This window comes from Zootoca vivipara, chromosome 2 (genome assembly GCF_965207765.1).
Source record: "Zootoca vivipara chromosome 2, rZooViv2.hap1.1, whole genome shotgun sequence".
In the NCBI taxonomy this organism is placed as follows: domain Eukaryota; kingdom Metazoa; phylum Chordata; class Lepidosauria; order Squamata; family Lacertidae; genus Zootoca; species Zootoca vivipara.
Window position 1 is genome coordinate 25,548,685 of NC_142584.1, and position 7,323 is coordinate 25,556,007.

Here is a 7,323-nt window from a genome sequence, read left to right on the forward strand (position 1 = left end):
CCCGCGACGACCCCCGCCGCCCGCTGCCGCCGCCCGCTCTCACAGCGCGCGGCGCAGCGACGATCTAAAAAATCGGCAAAAAATCGCTTGTGCGCATGCGTATGGGCCTCTCCCGACCCGGAAGAGGTCATTTCTGGTGCACTTCCGGGTCGGGGGAGGCCCATACGCATGCGCACAAGCGATTTTCGGCGATTTTTTTCCCGCCCGTGTGCGTGTGCGCATGCGCACGGGCGCGCACTCCCCCGCCCTCCGGCCCGCTGCGCGCGCACTCCCCTACCCTCCGGCCCACCGTGCGGTCGGCACGGCGGGCACCGGCCCGCCGCACGGTAAGTCTGGGGACCCCTGCCCTAAAGTAAGCGTTAAAGCCAATCTCCCCAGCCTTCTTTTCTGAATTTAGGTTTCCTGGAAGTCCATGTACTTCAGGCCTCTCTGTGGTGAGGAACTAAGACTGTGTACATACCCTAAATTTAAAACACATTCTCCACATTCATCCTAAAATCTTGGAACTGTAGTTTACCCATGACAGAGCTATAATCCCCACCACCTTTAGCAAGCTACATTCCCAGGATTCTTTGGGAGGGCATTGTCAGATCATAGGTCTCATCCTGCTCAGTATTGTCTACGCTGACTTTTAGCAGCTGTCAATTATTATTATTATTATTATTATTATTATTATTATTATTATTATTATTATTATTTATACCCCGCCCATCTGGCTGGGTCTCCCCAGCCACTCTGGGTGGCTTCCAACAGAAAAATAAAATAAAATAATCGATTAAACATTAAAAGCTTCCCTAAACAGGGCTGCCTTCAGATGTCCTCTAAAAGTCTGGTAGTTATTTTTCTTTTTGACATCTGGTGGGAGGGCGTTCCACAGGGCGGGTGCCACTACCGAGAAGGCCCTCTGCCTGGTTCCCTGTAACTTGGCTTCTCGCAGCGAGGGAACCGCCAGAAGGCCCTCGGAGCTGGACCTCAGTGTCTGGGCAGAGTGATGGAGGTGGAGACGCTCCTTCAGGTATACTGGACCGAGGCCGTTTAGGGCTTTAAAGGTCAGCACCAACACTTTGAATTGTGCTCTGAAACATACTGGGAGCCAATGCAGGTCTTTCAAGACCGGTGTTAATGTGGTCTTGGCGGCTGCTCGCAGTCACCAGTCTAGCTGCCGCATTCTGGATCAATTGTAGTTTCCGGGTCACCTTCAAAGGTAGCCCCACATAGAGCGCATTGCAGTAGTCCAAGCGAGAGATAACTTGAGCATGCACCACTCTGGCGAGACAGTCCGCGGGTAGGTTGGGTCTCAGCCTGCGTACCAGATGGAGCTGATAGACAGCTGCCCTGGACACACAATTGACCTGCGCCTCCATGGACAGCTGTGAGTCCAAAATGACTCCCAGGCTGCGCACCTGGTCCTTCAGGGGCACAGTTACCCCATTCAGGACCAGGGAGTCCCCCACACCTGCCCGCCTCCTGTCCCCCACAAACAGTACTTCTGTCTTGTCAGGATTCAACCTCAATCTGTTAGCCGCCATCCAACCGCCAACTGCCATCCAACCGCCATCCAACCGCCAACCAATAATAATAATAATATTCCACCCATCTGGCTGGGTTTCTCCAGCCACTCTGGGCAGCTTCCAACATATATAAAAACATAATAAAACACTACTTTTTATAAAAACTTCCCTATACAGGGCTGCCTTCAGATGTCTTCAAAAGGCTATATAGTTAGTCATCTCCTTGACATCTGACGGGAGGACGTTCTACAGGGATGGTGCCACTACCGAGAAGGCTCTCCGCCTTGTTCCCCATAGCTTCACTTCGTGCAGTGAGGGAACTGCCAGAAGGCCCTTGGTGCTGGATCTCAGTGTTCAGTTCAATTTCAGATGGGGAGCATTCATAACCCTGAGACCTTCTGCATGCAAGGTAGAAACTTCCCACAGAGCTATGGTCCTTCCCCTGCTAGGAGAAGATGAAGACAAAGGAGGAGCTGAGCAGTCCAATCTTCTTGATGTTGCCTGGTATTTCCTCATCCTATCATTCCCTCCCTCTTCTTTGGCACTGAACAAGCTATTCCGTTGCTCTTGGCATCCCTCACCAGCTTTTTCTGAGCTTTAGCTTTTCTACCAACCTGGGCTCCTCATCTGTATTCATCCTAGTGTCCACCAACCATGGCTTCCTTCCATTTCTAACATGTGCCTTTCTTTTATTTTCAGCTCCTCACAAAGCTTTTCACGCAGCCACTCTCTGGCATTTTGAGGTGCTTCCTCACTCCTGGGGGATTGTGCCTCTAGTAACTCCTTTAAGAAAACTCCCATCCATTTGGGGCTCCTTTTCACATCAATATATCCATCCCACGTAGCATTTCTCTGAATTTATTAAAACCTCAGCTTTCCTGAAATTCACAGCACACATTTGACTATGCTCACCTTCAGCTTCCCACAGAATCAGGAATTTAGAAGCACATTGCTTCCCCCAAAGAATCCCGAGAACTATAGTATCCCATCCCCCACAGAGCTACAATCCCCAGCACCCTCAACAAAGTACAGTTCCCAGGACTCTTTGCGGGAAGTAATGTGCTGTTAAATGTGCGTTGGATGTGTTCTAAATGGGTGGCTTGACTCTGCCTTGCTTCCCTATTGGTAAAGAACAAGTCAAGGGTAACCAATCCCCTCATTCCTTCTTGTGCCTTGCTCTGAAAGAGGAAGTTTTCAGCAAGGCATGTCAGGAATTCACTGGAGACTCCATGCTTGGCAGGCTTTGTCTGCCAACAGATGTCAGGGTAGCTGAAGCCCCCATCACTACTAATTGTTGCTTATCTGAAACATCTATTATTTATTTCAGAAAAGTTATTATCCACACCCTTGCCTGGGAAAGGCAGTCTGTAGTAGGCTCTGACCACAATGCTGTTTTTTCTCTTTCTCTATTCATTTTTACTCAAATGCTCTCCATGGGGCTATGGTACAATATTTGCTCTCCTTAATGTCTGTGAAGGTATACATGTTTTTTTAAAAAATATATATAATGCTTCCAGCCACTTCTCTTTTTTTGTTGTATCTCTTGATTTTGAACAAGTTATATCCTTCAGTTGCTACATTCCAATCTTATCAAGTCATGTTTATCTTCCTGTACTAGGAGTTCATTCAAGCTCATCTTGTTTGTTTCATATACTCTGCATATTAGTATATAAACACTGAAAAACGTGGATGGTCTGATCCAATGTCTCTTCTGGTATGGTATTTTGCAGTTTGCTAGATAACAGCACAACACCCCCAGTTTCTCCTGCATCATCCAAGTCCCTTCCTTTTGTGCTTACTTTCATATTTACCGTTGGGCTATCACAGGATTTAGTTCAAAGCCCTTTTGAGTAGGGACTTAGCTACATTAGTAAGGAAAAGGCGTTTTAAATGCGTTATAACCCTGTGGCACCAGATGGCGCTGTAGAGTTTCATCTTACACCCACTTGATTTCCCATTATGAGGCTTACCACGCGTTTTCCTGAAATGTTTTTTTTTTTTGGTGTCTAGATCCAGCCTAGGTTGATTATCAATAGCAGCCATTGGGGTGGGCTAGGGTAGGCGTGGCAAGGTCAGCCTGGTGCAAACACACCAGCAGGAGTGCTGAACTGGCTCTGCTGGCAGGTCTGCACCATGCTGATGTCACCATTTCCTTGGCCCTCCACCTCTCTGTCCCAGTATGTAGCATCAATGCAGATGACTAGAGATCAGGGGAGCACCTCAGCCCCACCCGGCAATGCACTAATGTTCATAATCCTTCAGCCAAACACATTTCACCTAATCCTGGTGAGGTGCTGCCCATAGTCCGGCGTTAAGGAAGCTTTAAACCAGGGTCCCCAAACTAAGGCCCGGGGGCCGGATGCGGCCCAATCACCTTCTAAATCCGGCCCGCAGACGGTGCAGGAATCAGCATGTTTTTACATGCGTAGAATGTGTCCTTTTATTTAAAATGCATCTCTGGGTTATTTGTGAGGCATAGGAATTCATTGATATTTTTTCCCCAAAATATAGTCCAGCCCCCCACAAGGTCTGAGGACAGTGGACCGGCCTCCTGCTGAAAAAGTTTGCTGACCCCTGCTTTAAACTATGGTTCCAGAAACCAGACATCTTTTGTGGACACCATCTCTTTTCTGAAAGTTTTTTGAAGGTCTAAATACACAATGTTGACGAACATCTCATGTGTGTTTGGAGGAAGTCATCTGTTTGCAGTGTTCTTTAACTGCATAGTGTGTAAGCAGCCATAGTCCAAAATATCTGAAGGGCACCAGTTTGGTGAAGGCAGCTAGACCTCAGCTTTGCTCGAACTTTGCCCAAAACTCAAGCTTAGTTCATCCTGTCAAAAAGGTTTCACTGGTTATCTTAGTTTGGGCTGAGGTGAACTATTACTTGGGAGTTGCTTCAGTTGACTTGAATTTGGCTGTGAGCTCCACTAATTCAGAAGACTTAGGAAATTTGGCCCCGTTTGCCTTCAAAATACACTACGGTGGTACCTCGGTTTACAAACAGTCCCGTTTATGAACGCCTCCGTGTTTACATCCGGTGCGTGTGCAGAAGTGTTTTATTGGCGCTTCGCGCACGCGCAGAAGTGTGCCTTCAGGGAACGAATGCCTCCGTTTACAAACGCCTCCGTGGAATGGATCGCGTTCGTAAACCAAGGTTCCACTGTAATTTAATTCAAGTTAGGGTTTTGGTCAAGGTAGCATACATTGAGATGGTTTACAAGTACTGTAGTTAAATTAGCTTGATTTGGGAGCAGGTTATGATGGAGGCGGCAACAATTAGGGAGGATGGGATATTTTAAATTGAGTTGTCTTAGGTAATTGTTCCAGCTCTGCAGCAACTGTGCTGGAATGGATTGAGTTTCTGGCTTAGTAAACAAATGCTGGAAATGTAAGGAAAAAGAAGGTACTTTTAATCATATGTGGTGGGAATGTAAGAAAGTAAAGGGAAATGATTTATAATGAGATTTTAAAAATGTTGAAATATACATTTGAAGGGGGGGGAAACCAGAAGCCCTTTTTCTTGGTATAGTAGGTACAGAGATTTACAAGGATGATTAAAAATTGTTTTTATATGCGACAACTGCAGCAAGAATACTATTAGCCCAGTGATGGAAGCAAGAAGAACTACCAACAAAAGAAGAGTGGCAGATGAAACTGATGGACTGTGCCGATTTGGCAAAGCTAACTGGGAAAATTCAGAACAAACAAGACCAGACTTCCTGAATGATTGGAAGAAATTTATGATATATTTGAAAGACAATTGTAATCAATTGACATCGCTTGTAGGGTTGCAATAAGTTTTGTAAGGAGAACTACCAGTATATTAATTATTGTGGAAAAGTACTAAGAAGGAGTTTATTTAGGATTTGGATTTTATAGCAAGAACTATGAAAATAAAATACAAAATGGGGGGGGGGAGTTTGAAAACCATTAGTTGAGGTTGACGGAAGTTCTAGACTGTGATAGCCAAAGGTTTGTTATATTGTATAAGATGGGATGTTATGTTCGGAAAACATGTGCAAAAACCAATAGAATTTTTTATATATATATAAGAGTTTCTGGTTTAGTAAAGCTAACCTGTTTAGTGGAACTGAACTGACTGAAACTGGTTAGTTCTGAAAAGGAATATATTGCTCTCACCACTTTCCCTCATTTCTGATTGGCTCCCTCACCAGTTATTTTATTGTCTTTAAGGACCACCCTTTTCAGTTCAGCCAGAAAGGGTGGAGGCAGTTACCGTACAGTATTACCTGACTAAGGGAAGTCCATTGCTATTGATTCTTGCCCTGTAGGTGAAATAGGACTGGAAGCTTTTGTGTTCCATGCAAAATACCTTTTCATCTGCAGTCCAAGCTTATGAGAAAGGATGCTTCAAGGGCCCCTGGGGAGAGGAGGGGTCCTTTTGTTATACATGTCTGAAGAGAAAGGTCAATGTGTCTGTTAGACAAAGGGCTCTGAAACTATTCCATACATACACTTTCCCCATATAATCTCCACAGCACGCATTCAGCAGAGTAAGCTTGTGCTTACACCACACACACACACACACACACACACCATTTCTCCAGCCTTCAGCCTGCAGTTCCTCTGAGAGGCCCTATCCAAACGGCTGCCTCTGAGGATCATGTTGAAAAATTCATGCAAAAAAACCCCACGTCACACCAGATCCCCAAACCACAAAATTAGTGTTGCCAAAGGCCCTAACCGAGAAAAAGGGGGATTCGTTTGAGCATCCCATTTTTGTCTCAGCACTTAATTAAGGAACAAAAGTTCTGGGCTCTGTCTGCGCAGGTTCAAACAGGTACATTAGTTTGAATCTCAAGTTTTGAGGTTATCTGCACAGCCTCGAGGCCTGAGAACAAGAGAGAAGAAATAAATGATTGCTGTTTATGACAGCCCAAACCAGATCATCAATCATTTCCAAGCACATCAGACTCTGGCACTACGTGACCCTCACCTGCATAGTTTGGACTGAAGAGGTTCTGCCTTTGTGTCTGAAGCCTACACTAGTCCCTCTTCCGCATGAGCTTTCATCCTAGAGGTTTAAACATCGCCAATACTGCAAGGAGTAAGTCTCACAGCCTGAAGTAAAGGATCAGATTCCAAAGTTGGCTCACACATATACTTGAGTTGTCTCCTCTTAAGTCTCCTCTGCAACTTATGAGCTCTCTGCTTGTTAAGCTCACTGACCAAGTCCCAAACCGAAATAGCTGTCAGGCGCATCAATAGTTAGCCATGCTACACGCTCCAAGCGCCCCTATTTTCCAGGGACAGTCCTGGATTAACAGAAGCCATCCTGATTTGATCCTGGAATGTCCCATTGTTCCTTAGGACATCCCTAATTTCATCAAAGAAAGGTTGGAGGGGATGGAGTGATATGACCTCTGAGCCAACAAGATAAGTAACTATACACCCTTTAGAAAACATCAGAAGGCAGCCTTGAATAGAGACGTTTTTTAAGGTTTAAGGTTTTATTATGTTTTTATATATGTCAGAAGCTGCCCAGAGTGGTTGGGGCAACCCAGTCAGATGGGTGGATGATGATGATGGTGATGATGATGATGATGATGGACGTCCCTACTTTCATCAGAGTAATGTTGGAGGGTTTGGCTTTCAAGTCCCAATCAAAAATGGCTGCCATGCACATCAGTGGTTGGCCAGGCTCATATTAAGGGAGTGGGGGGAGACACTATTGTGCAGTCAGAGTGAATTTGGCCTTCAACACCCATTAGAGCAGGCACTCCCAAACTGCGGCCCTCCAGATGTTTTGGCCTACAGCTCCCATCTTCCCCGACCATTGGTCCTGTCAG